General features: G+C 31.9%; 1 long non-coding RNA gene across 2 annotated transcripts in view; it reads left to right on the top strand.

The window, feature by feature from the left end:
- LOC127700521 (uncharacterized) overlaps nucleotides 1–11,011 on the top strand; it is a 34,456-nt gene extending 23,445 nt beyond the window's left edge. The window contains exons 5-11 of one of the 2 annotated variants that reach the window (XR_007981616.1): nucleotides 700–804; nucleotides 1,693–1,998; nucleotides 3,838–3,964; nucleotides 5,067–5,196; nucleotides 6,149–6,304; nucleotides 8,025–8,132; nucleotides 8,925–11,011. This is a non-coding gene — a long non-coding RNA (uncharacterized LOC127700521). The remainder of the gene's footprint in view (nucleotides 1–699; nucleotides 805–1,692; nucleotides 1,999–3,837; nucleotides 3,965–5,066; nucleotides 5,197–6,148; nucleotides 6,305–8,024; nucleotides 8,133–8,924) is intronic. The other variant, XR_007981617.1, reaches the window with a different exon arrangement.
- The last annotated feature ends 1,736 nt before the right edge of the window (nucleotides 11,012–12,747 follow it).

The raw sequence follows: 12,747 nt of genomic DNA, 5'->3' as shown, positions 1-12,747 counted from the left end.
GCAAGTACATGTACTTTCACATACTGATATACTGAGTGTACATGCTGCCTTCTGCTTATAGCTACCTTAACTTATTAAGAAGTCTAATAGAACTTAATTTAAAGTAAGTTTTATTTAGATATTTTTTTTGTTTTGTCTGCAACAAAGATAGCAGACATCTGGTAGAAAAATAAAAAGATGTGGTATGATTGCCAATGAGACAACTCTCTACCAGAGACCACATGACGTAGAATTTAACAACTATAGGTCACCGTACGGCCTTCAACAATGAGCAAAACCCATACCGCATAGTAAGCTATAAAAGACCCCAAAATGAAAAATGTAAAACAATTCATACGGGATAACTAATGGCCTGATTTATGTACAAAACAATAAACGAAAAACAAATATGATATACAGCAACAAACGACAACCACTGAATTACAGGCTCCTGACTTGGGACAGGCACATACATAATGTGGCTGGGTTAAACATGTTTGAAGGCGCCAACCCTCCCCTAACCTGGGACAATGGTGCAACGACACAACACAAGAACAAACTATGGTGTTTATTTTCTGAAAAATAAAATGTCTCATGATACATACAAATAATGTAGGGATATCCTTTATAAATTTTACTCATTTCTTTCAGATCAGATGAAAACATGTGTTCTTGAGATCTATTTACATTTTTCCAAGTGTTTTTTATTTTTGTACACAGGTGCAATGATGCCAGTTTAGAAGACAAACAGTTGACTTTTGTGCTGACTGGTAGGAGAGTATGTGAATATGCATGAAGGATTGTGTATGGCATAAAAAGAAGGAGGTATTATACCATATTAGTATGAATAAAATAGTTAATAGGCTACACATCCATAAGACAGCAACCCAACATCAAAAGTAGCGATTCAACATTCTGTTGTAGTTTGCCTGGTTAATTTTTAATATATACAACATTTGTATTTAAAAAGGAGATGTGGTATAATTGCCAATGAAACAACTATCCATGACGAGGATGCAAACAACTACATGTCACTGTAAGGCCTTTAACAAAGAAAAACCCATTTTGTATAGTAAGCTATAAAAGCTCACAGAATGTGAATCAATTCAAACAAGAAATCCAACAGCCTAATTTATGCTAAAGCAATAAACAAAAACAAAATATGACAGACAGCAATCAACAACCATTGATTTACAGGGTCCTGACTTGGGACAGGCACATAAAGAATGTGGCAGGGTTAAGCATATTCGAGCTGGCTGAACCCTCCCCCTAGTATGCTCAGTCTGTGGCTCCATTTTTTAGACAAAAATAACTTTTGTCAAACACTCATGTAATTTATACCAAGGGTGCCACATGTGGAGCAGGATCTGCTTACCCTTCTGGAGCACCTGAGATCACCCCCGGTTTTTGATGGGGTTCATGTTGCTCAGTCTTTAGTTTTCTATGTTGTGTTTTGTATACTGTTGTTTGTCTTTTGGTCTTTTTGCATTTTTAAGTAAAAGTTAAGGTACAGTCTGGAGGTTTTTTTTTAACAATTTACTTGAACGGTGTTCAATTTCCACAGTTAAAACAAAATGAAAAATGTTTGTTATGACAAAAGACAAAATTTCAATAAAAGGATTGGTCAAATGGATCCCAAATAACCGAAGAAAAAAACACATGAATTAGGAGTGGTATAAGCCCTGTAATATTTTTTACATTTATAACATTCAGGTATTACTACATGAAAAAGAAATGTTTGTCTACTAACGAAGATTTAGACAGTTCTGATAAAAGATGTAGCCAACAATACAAGAGTCGCCAGTACCTTGAAGCAAAGAGTTTTGTGTCTGGTCTATGCAAGAGATATGGTGATGATCAGCCTGACATACTAGAAATACATTTTCCATCATGTCTCTCTCTTCTGCAAGTTTGGACGGATTATAAATCTTCCTGTGAGAATTTAGAATCCCCTATTTGTCTTACCCAAGGTTCTATGGAATGTGGAGTGAAGAGTTTCCTCATGTTAAAATTCCAAAGGTTTGTATGGAATAATATTCAGAACAAAGGTGTTGGTTTATGAACATGATGAAGGGTCAATAATGGCTCTTAAATTCATTGAAATTCATTTCAAGGTATAATCAGTAAAAATTTGATAACAAAATATGCTGATGTCTAAATCATATCTGAAAAATAGGAAATCATCAAGGTCTGACACATCTCAACAGTAATTATGCCAATGCTTTACCTAAAAACATATGCTATCAAATGTATTTTACAAAGATGTTAATGTGTATAAAATATATTTTTGGGTAAAGTCATGACAGACATCAATTTTGTCCAAAAACTATGTGTTAAATGGTCAAATATGTTAATGTCAACATGTTTATGAAAAAAAATTTCCTTTCTGCACTCAAGTATAAAATAAGTAATGTGGTATGATTGCCAATGAGACAACTATCCTATAGAGTCCAAATGACATGGATTTAAGCAACTAAAGGTCACCTTAGGCCTTCAAAAATTAGAATAATTACTATATTTCAACCTTTTTATTTATAAAAAAAAATGAACTTAATGTTGAAAGTCTTGAATAACTTAACTTTTTTTGAAATTTCATTGGCCTGATAAAGGCTATTTATATCATACCTCCTGCTTTATGGCAGATAGTTAACACTTCCGTCATATAAAAAAAATGTCCATTCATGCATAAATTAATAATTGTACATAGAATTAAATAGATGTCCTTTTTGTTGAGCCTGCGACATTTATGTCGCGAAAGCGAGACATAGCGATCCTAGATTCCTTCGTCGGCGGCGTCAATATTTAGGTTCAGTCTGTGGTTAAAGTTTTTTTAGACATCAATAACTTTGTCAAACCTTCATGGAATTTTAGGAAATTCCGACAGAAGCTTGTTTATGACCAAAATACAGTATCCAGAGCAAAATTTTAAAAATATTTTTTTTCATTTTTCCGTATTTTACTGATAAATGGACTTAGTTTTTTTTTTACAGTTAACATTCAGATTTAGTCTGAGGTTAAAGTTTTTCAGTCATCAATAATTTTGTCAAACCTTCATGGAATATTAGGAAATTTGGACAGAAACTTGTTTATGACCAAAAGACAGTATCCAGGGCAAAATTTTGAAAATATTTATTTTCATTTTTCCGTATTTTACTGATAAATGGACTTAGTTTTTTTTACAGTTAACATTCAGATTTAGTCTGAGGTTAAAGTTTTTCAGTCATCAATAACTTTGTCAAACCTTCATGGAATTTTAGGAAATTGGGACAGAAGCTTGTTTATGACCAAAATACAGTATCCAGAGCAAAATTTTGAAAATATTTATTTTCATTTTTCTGTATTTTACTGATAATGGACTTGTGTATTTTACTTATAAATAGACTTAGTTATTTTTACATTTAACAAATAGATACAGACTGGGGTTAAAGTTTGTTACACATCAATTACTTTATCAAACCTTCATAGAATTTTATGAAACTTTGGCAGAAGCTTTTTTATGATTAAGAGATAATGTCTGAAGCAAACTTTTGAAAATATATTTTTTTCATTTTCAGTATTTTTCTGATAGATGGACTTAGTTTTTTACAGTTAACATTTACAGACAGTTTGGGATTCAACTTTTTTGACATGATAAATTTGTAAACCTTCATAGATTGTTATGTAACTTGGACAGAAGCTAATCTTCAAGACCATGAAAAAAGCATCTAAAGAAAAAGTTTGAATTTTTTTTTTAAATTCTGTATTTTACTGATAAATGGACTCACTTTTTAAGTCAACATTACACTTTTACACTGACAGCAGCAATAGCAGGCGAGACACAGGGTTCCGCAGAACCTCTTACGAATTTTTTATTTGTAGTATCAGAAGCTCAGCAAATGTAACGAGTGTGTAATCTTTAAAGAGACCATCAGCGAAAAACTGACAAAGATTGATATGGGGTGCTGAAGGACAAGAGAAGATCTAGAGCACATATGCTTCTTCAATAGTAAGAATTCTTTCCACACTTGAATATGAATTTCTTGTATTTTTCATGTTTAATGTAGATACATCCCCATTTTTAGCTCACCTGACCCAAAGGGCAAAGTGAGCTTTTCTCATCACTTGTCGTCCGTCGTTTTTCATTAAAATGTTCTCCTCTGCAAGTACTGGGCCAAATTTAACCAAACTTGGCCACAATCATCATTGGGGTATTTAGTATAAAAAAGGTGGTCAATGACCATGCCTGCCAACCAAAATGGCTGACAGGGCTAAAAATAGAACATAGGGGTAAAATGCAAGTTTTGTCTATTATCTTGAAAACTGCTATTAATAGAGATAAATCTGACAGGGCAGAAATGTTCAGAATGTTGTGATCTACCTTCTGTCCATTTGCATCAAAACCGTCAGTTGACTCTTTATTGGAGTTATTGGTCTTAAATGGCGATATTTACCAATTTTTAGTGTTTTTGCCTATTATCTTGAAAACTATAAAAGATAGATACACTTTAAAAAGCAAAAATGATTAGCAAGGCAAGATCTACAAACAAGTTAAATTTTGCTGAAATCTTTAGTAGACACTTTATATGAGTAATTGCCCTTAAATTACTGTTTTTTTACCCTTTTTTGTGTTTTGGGCAAAAACTAGAGAAGATGGAGAGAAACTATCAACAGAAAAATGATCAGCAATACAATATCAACAAAAAAGAGATTATTGTCATAAATTCTATTTTAGTCTACAATGTTGGAGAATGTCGATTGTTGAAGATGCACATAGACCTAGGTGAGCGACACAGGCTCTTTAGTTTAGTCACCCCCATGCATAGGTATAAAGATAGTTTACGCTTCCTAACATCACTACACCTTGATGTTGGGTAATGAAACCTGGCATGATTAATCACCACTTCTAGAAGGTGTGTTGGGTATAAGGAAGTCATGGTCATAGAATTAGCGCAACTTAGTCGTGCATCCATGTGCGTATTTATTTTTTTAAAATACATTTTTTTTCTCTAACTTTAAAACCCGTTTGAGTTTTGGGGTGTATTGATAGTGGTGCATCAGTGAAATTCTGCCATTTGTGGGTATATTGTATATTTTGATTTTTTTTTCAGTCTCTGCTGAGAAAAATATTTTAAACACATCAAGAAATCCAAAGAACATCCAAGCATGTATACATCTGTTATCAGTGACAATATGGATCAGTCCAAAACAAATCTGCCAAGATTTACGTTACATTTTAAGGTGAGTTTATTTTGGAAGTGTGTATAAAATTGCAAAGTCCATTATGTCTATACAACTAGATTTAGGTTATTTGGTCTGACCACTGGGATGATACATCACTACATACTTCTTACATAATACATTTCATGGTAGTTACTTTTATGTATATTTCTGAAAAAAACATGATATTTCACTGCAATAATCAATTTCAATATTGAAAACGGGTTGACAGTGTTAGATTAATCATATTTGTACTTTATAAAATCACTTTTACAAATATTTGGTATATCATTCGAATGGTCTCTTTTAATTTTGCTACGAATGTCAGGCAAATGTTAGAATTTGTGATAAGGTCACACATGGGAAACCTATCTCTGTGTTGACATTTTATTTAGTACTATATTTACTTGTTATTAAATGATTGATTAACTTAAGGCGAAGCAGCAATCATATGAACTAACTGGATGTGTAGCTAAAATAAACATTCTGACAGGAAAAAAACTTCTAGCAGTATTTATTTTCTTTTAGGCATTTTGTATGAGACAAATATTATACCATTCTAGAAGGGGGGGCTATATTGGTATCACCTTGTCTATCTGTTTGTACAACAAATATTTCGTTAAACTTTTCTAGAAACTACTAAACAGAATGACTTCATATTTGGTCAGCAGCTTGACAGTGATGATTTGTGATATGTGAAGCATCTGAAGATCTGTCAGATACCTACTTCCTGTTTGCTAATACTTTGAATTTTTCAATATTTGAATGAACTTAACCTTTTTTGTCACATTTTTCTCAGAAACTACTGAACACAATGACTTTTTATTTGGTCAGCAGCTCAACAGAGATGAGTTGTTAAGTGTGCACCTTTCAGATATGTCAGATAACTACTTCCTGTTTGCCAATATTTTGAATTGTGAGTGCATTCTGGTTTAAGTTATGAGCACATGTTTTTCAAAAAAATTTTTTTCAGAATGAAACAACACTTGAAAAAATGCACCACCATGTCACAGGTGTTTTATGTCACGGATTAAATAAGGCATACACATTTACATGGACAGATCAGTTTTCCTCTGATTGTAATATCACCTTGAATTGTTTGATGTCTGTGTTAGGCGATGTAACAAAAGTAAGTATTAATTATCAAGTTCAAAGTGAAACAATTGACTAAAGTTCACATGCAGGAGAAAAACACATTTTTATTAACTTTACAATTTATGTATCTACAAGAAAGTCAAAGTGTATGGAAGCCACTTTTAGTCCATTAATTTTAAACATCAAAGAACCATCTACAATATAAAAATTAAGAGATGTGGTATGATTGCCAATGAGACAACTATCCAAAGAGTTCACATGATAAAGTCATGAAAAATAACAGATGAGTCCAATCTAGCATATTATATTAAATTGGAAATAATAATTTGACAAGGTTGCTTTAAAACCCTTAAAGTTAGATACATCGATATCACTAACAGTTATAAACTTATATGAACTTTTCATTATTGGACTGTGTGGTGCCAAGTTTGCAACAAGTATGGAAATCAGTATGAAATTTTGGTGGCTTCATTTCATGACTATGATAAACATCATAAGAGGATAGGCCTATAATTGCTTTTCTTTTATGAATACAATTATAGTATTGTTCTTAACCCTGCTTTGTAGGCTTTTCTCAAAATCAATACTTAAAAGTCATTGACAGATGTGGTGGGTGTAATGTTGCTATATATTTCATATAAAAATAAGGATAGGTATGATTGCCAATGAAACAATTATGCATAAAGACTAACGGACAATGATGTTGACTATTGCAGGTCAAAGTATGGCCTTCTGCAGTGAGCAAAACCCATACCCTATACTTAGCTAAAATGCCATGTGATGACAAAATGGAAAACAAATTCAAAAAAGAAAACCAACAGCATGCTTGTGTCAATCTCTTGCTGACCCTGATAGTTTTAAAAAACAATTCTGAAAGTCTATTTTGTTTACTTTTGCACTTGAACACTATGTAAATCTCATTTGATGGAGGATTATTTTCACATTCACATTTCTGAATTATATATATATCTAAATGCATGAACATCTATATGCATGAACATTATTAATAATATAGTCTATAAATTTCAATTGCATTTTTATTTTCTGTGGTATTTAATGGTTTTCTTTATACCAAAAATTAAGTAAAATATTATGGAAATATAAGCAAAATTTTTGGCCGGGAAACGGGATTATAGTATGGTGATGATGGGCAGGCAGGCGGGCGGGGAAAAGTGGGTACCTAATTTGTGTAATCAACTCCACCTATAGTTTTCAACCCAGATCCCTGAAACTTCACAGGAAGATTGCACATATGTGAAAGTTGTGCACCTGCTATTATGGAATTGTTTGAGGAATTTTTTCTCATTTTTCCAGACTTGGAAACTTAGTCACTTTTCAGCAAAATTTATGAAAGAGGGTACAAGTTTTTGTGTAATCAACTCCTACAGTTTTCAACCCAGATACCCATAGACCATTCTCCATTGTTTAAGAAACAATGTGTGCAACCCGGTCATTTTAGTCTTTGATCTATTTTTTTTCGAAGAAATATGATAAATTCACTGAAAAAGTGGAGAACAAATTGCCTATCTCATGATAAGAGGTGAAATGAAACAATTTATTCATGCAGTTTCACCATAAATTAACATTGTTGAAAATACATCTTTTCTTAAAATTCAGCTGTGTTACTTTAACTTTGGCATACTTTATATGCTAGGTAATATGTCTTGTTCAGTATTAAAGGATTGGAAAACTTTTTATTGTAAAGATATCATGAATATATAATATGTATAGCTGTTTCACTTTTTTTCTTTTAGGAAAATGGTGGTTTACCTCCTACACTTTATATTCAAACTGATGACAACAAAAATAAGTTTGTGATAATGTTCCTAGCAATATTGGTGAAAATGGAAATTGTAAAAAAGGTAATTATTTATTTTATTCTTTTGCATTTTTTTACTGATAGATGGACTTACCATGGTAACAAAATTTGGTATTTGAATATTATTATAGAAGTTCTTTTGCATACATGTATGATTTTTTGTTATCCTTACTTCCAGTTACTGTTAAATTAAGACATTACAGCATGCAAAACATTTTTAGTTCCAATATTCGTTTATTGCAAATTTAAACACTTTATCACTATATCATGTATATGTTTGTCATTACAAAATTTCACAAAATTTCCTATAAAATTATATCATCAAAAGAGAAAATGTTTCACATAACAAAGCAAAAGTGCTAGTCGTATGACCTTATAGTAGGTCAGATGTCACAGAATCTAAAAATCACAATTGATTCAATTGCTTAAAATGTACTGAAATTCTAAAGTTCATTTAAAAACACAGATTAAGAGTTCAACTTGATCATTTGATCAGTGACACTGCCTTGAGCAGCTTGTCAAGTTTGTAAATTGTCAGTAAAATGTATAGATGCCAAAAATTACGATTTTCAGTAATTGGAATTATTTCCCGACCATAGACCATAACGTGCTATAGTCCATATTTTGCTTGTTTTTGTTCTGTTAATTATTTGTGTTGAACAGAACAGTCCCCACTAGATATTGTGGTGATCATATTGAGACTTGATTTTCTGTTATTATCCTGCACCAAAAAAGGGTTGGCATCTATGTAATTTTATTTGAACTATATGAGAATTGGAATTGAAGCATTAGTTACTTATTTCAAATCTATATCTATTTATGTTTTTTTTGACAGATCAAGCTGACATTCCTCATGGTTGGTATAACCAAATAAGGAAAAAATTAGTGGTATCATTCTGTTAATGAGAACAGATCTACCAAAATGGGTAAAGAATGGTAAACTAAATAGAGAAGATGAACTTTGGTGGATCAACTACTTATCAGCCTTGGAGAAGAGAAGACGTCCTGCGCCAAAGACTCCCTTGCCACAAAATATGGGAAGATACAAGAAACCACAACATCCACAACCAGCTATGGAGGATTATATGTTGGCGGCAATTAACAACCACATACAGACATTTAATAGGAACACCAATGTCAGGATTGTCACACATCGACCACGGGTTTAAGACCTCAAAACTGATTTTTATTACTGAATTGTATTTTTTATATTTTGTCTGTAATGAACCTCATAGGAACATTTGATAGATAAACCATCTTCTAATGAGCACTGTGCTGCCAAATTTGTGTTGCTATTAATGAAATGACTACAGCATGTTTTGTGTCAAGTTTAATTCCCAGAAACTTGTAGCTATGTATAATATTTCACACTCTTATTAAGTTGCTATACAGCAAAATTTCAGTCACGATCACAAAGTGTTGTTCTTGAGTGACTTTAGAAATATCTGTAGTAATAAATCATTCTACTGCTGCCCTTTTGTAAAGACAGCTCTGCAATATAGAAGTCACAATGATTTGAGTTAAAGCTGTAGTGACTTTATCAAATTTTACTTCATGAGTTTATTTTTTAAAGCAAAATGGAATATATATATCAATGAACATGTTAGTAATGTATCATTTCAAACCGTTTTATCTTGGCCAATATCTTAGAAACTAATGTTGTTGAAATGGTATGAATGTATAATTTGACACAAAGGTGAAAAGGCATTTCTAAATTTAAAATCTGAATCGATTGAATGCAAGGCCACCCTTAAAAAATTCTTTGTTACATGTTTTAGACAAGAAAACGACGTTAAAGCAGGAAAAAATCTTTTAAAAAAAAATTGGAAACAGTTTGTGTCATAAAATTTTTCGGGTAGGTAGGCAACATCAAACAATTTAAATTTTATTTTTGGCCCAATGGATATAAAGTTTTAAAAGCTTTGAAGCTGATACTTAGTTTGGCTTATTGTTGGATATGTTATGGTGTTATTAGACATTCCAATTAAACATGGAAGGAAGACATACTGACACCACTTCTATGTCTTGACTTCCTTATGAATTGAGGGTTTTAGCAGATGTCTGTATGAAGCAAAATATCATCTGCATTGATGTACTATAGTTTGCCTCTGTTGCATGGAATTCTGTTTTTAACTTTAACACACAAAAAAATCATGATTATTTTGAAAACTAAGTGTTTATGTATAGCAGTGCAATATATATAATGTTCACAATTGTATAAATGTAAATATAAAACAAAATATTTGTAAATAATATTTTAATTGCTTCAGTGAGTGTTTTGACAAATTAATTCAGTGATTATTTTAAAAATGGTGAAATTGCTATTTCTATTCTGAAAGGAGTAGATGTGGTAAGTGCCCTATTATGTCCCAATTTGAAGTAAATTATTTCAGGCTGAAAAGCTTTTGAAGATGATGCATAAAAACCTATTGAAATTAGCCTGTTTTAATTGGTAGGAAATGAAAGTTATACTTATTTTTATTTCATGAAAAAAATGCCGATAAATTAATAGATAAAAAAAACAGCATTTCTCCTATCTATTCATTGTTTTAACTATGATGCATTGTAATAAAGGCCATTCAATAATAATTTGTAATTATAGGTAGTAGTAGGGGTCATATTGGGGCCTTATTGAACCTTCTCTTTTGTACAAGATAAGAAATAGAAAGCTTTACTTAGCCTTAAAATTCAAATGTATGCATGTATGATTATTAGACAAAAGAACTTACTTTTTTTACTCATATTTTTTTTATTAGTCAGGCTTTATGCTTTGAAGTATTGACATTTAATGAAAAAGATGTATATCTTAGATAGAATTCACCAGTGTAAATAACAACTTTCATTTGGAAAGAAATGTGTTGATGTATCAATTTTCCATAGTTCTTTTGTAAATACAAAATAAATATTTTATGTCAGAAATAATTGTCTTTTTTTTTAATTTGTTTGTCTTAATACAATAGTAGAGGTTTTAATTTATAATTTTGTTTGTAAAAGGTTCTGGGTTGTCCTTTCATCAACTTACTGGTCCTTCATTTTCAATTCAAGGCCAAGAAACCTCATTACACTGTGGTTAATGTATTATTCAAGAAAAAAAGAGAATGTGTGAAATATTTGTAAGGTTTCTAAATGTAATCATTTAATGGTCAAAGTACCAGAATCAAAGGCCAAGGTGGGAAACATTTCAAATTTTTAATTATTCTGACAAGTGAAATATTAAAAAAAAAGAAGACTTTTTTGATGGTCATGCAAGCATGAGAAATAGTTTGAATATTCTAGATGTTTATTTGGATTGTCAAAGTAATAAATTGCCTATATTTCATGAGAAATGTGGTCCTTGCTATTGGATAAGAAAGAATGTTGGGTAGAAAACATTTTCATGAAATATTACGAAACAACTACACATAAAAGTAATTGCACTATCATCAGTGTTCCCAGCTTCACATGTATTTGGTCTTCAAAATGAGCTAATATGTGCACATCCAACTTCAAGACTCTCCTGAGCAGCACCCTTTGAACCTATTCAATGATACAAATAGGTTTTGTCCTGGCTGGACAAAGTAGAAAACGCCAGACTTAAACATGATTTTTTTTCTGGCAGTGTCAGCGTCGGCGTCAACAATCTACTAGTTTGTGATTAGGTTAGTTAAAGGGGCACCACTGGTGGTAGGTCAATGATATTTAGTATGCAGCTGTATTGACATTGGCACATCTCATTTCCATGGATATTGTTAGTCCCTGCCCCCTCAGTCATGGTCTTTTGGTTTTGAAACTTTTGCATAGTCTACATGTTAAAGTTTGTGTTTAGGTCAGTTTTAAGGAAGGGAAACACTTGTGAAATTTGGTATGCAATTGTATTAGTATTGGCATTTCTCATTTCCAAGATGGTTATTTGTCCCTGCACCTTCAGTTATGGTTCATTGACTTTTATTGTTTTGCACAATTTTAATTTCAAACAATTGCATCATACTATCAAAATTGAATAAAGACGAAATATATCACTGCGTCAACAATTTATTAGATACAAAGCGTAATCTATTGACCACATAAATACTGGTGCAGTCTCTTCAAATTGATTTTTTTGTCATTTCAAGCTTAACTAGTAAGTGTAAATGAAAATTATTCACAGTATCTGTTTCTTGGTATTTTTAAACATTGTTAAATTGCTTCTTTGTGGTAAAACATTTATTTGAAAGGTAAAAATCATGAGGACATTTGTTTTGTTGAGTTGTTTTGTTTTTATTGTCTTGCCTGTGACGAAAGTCGCAGAGTGAGACAGGTATTACTATCAGGTGGCAGCGGCGGTGGCGTAAACTATTTCTATAAAGCTTTATATTTCAGAAGGTAGAAGACCTGGATGCTTCATACTTTGTATGCAGATACCTTATGTTACGAAGTTTCTGTCAGTCTTATGTCCATTGTCCTTGACCTCATTTTCATGGTTCAGCGACTGCTTGAAAAAAAATTATAGTTTTTTTGTTATGTGAATTTCTCACTTATTATGAGTAATAGGATAACTATATTTGGTATATGGGTTCCTTGCAACGTCTACATGTCCGTCAGACAGGGTTCACCTGACCTCACCCTCATTTCCTGGATCAGTGATAAAGGTTAAAGTTACGTGATAAGGTCCGTTTCTCAGATACTATAAGCAGTAGGTC

This window comes from Mytilus californianus, unplaced genomic scaffold (genome assembly GCF_021869535.1).
Source record: "Mytilus californianus isolate M0D057914Y unplaced genomic scaffold, xbMytCali1.0.p SCAF_5, whole genome shotgun sequence".
NCBI classification, from domain to species: Eukaryota; Metazoa; Mollusca; class Bivalvia; order Mytilida; family Mytilidae; genus Mytilus; species Mytilus californianus.
Note: the sequence above shows the minus strand (reverse complement) of the source record. Positions and strands in the feature narration are given on the sequence as shown.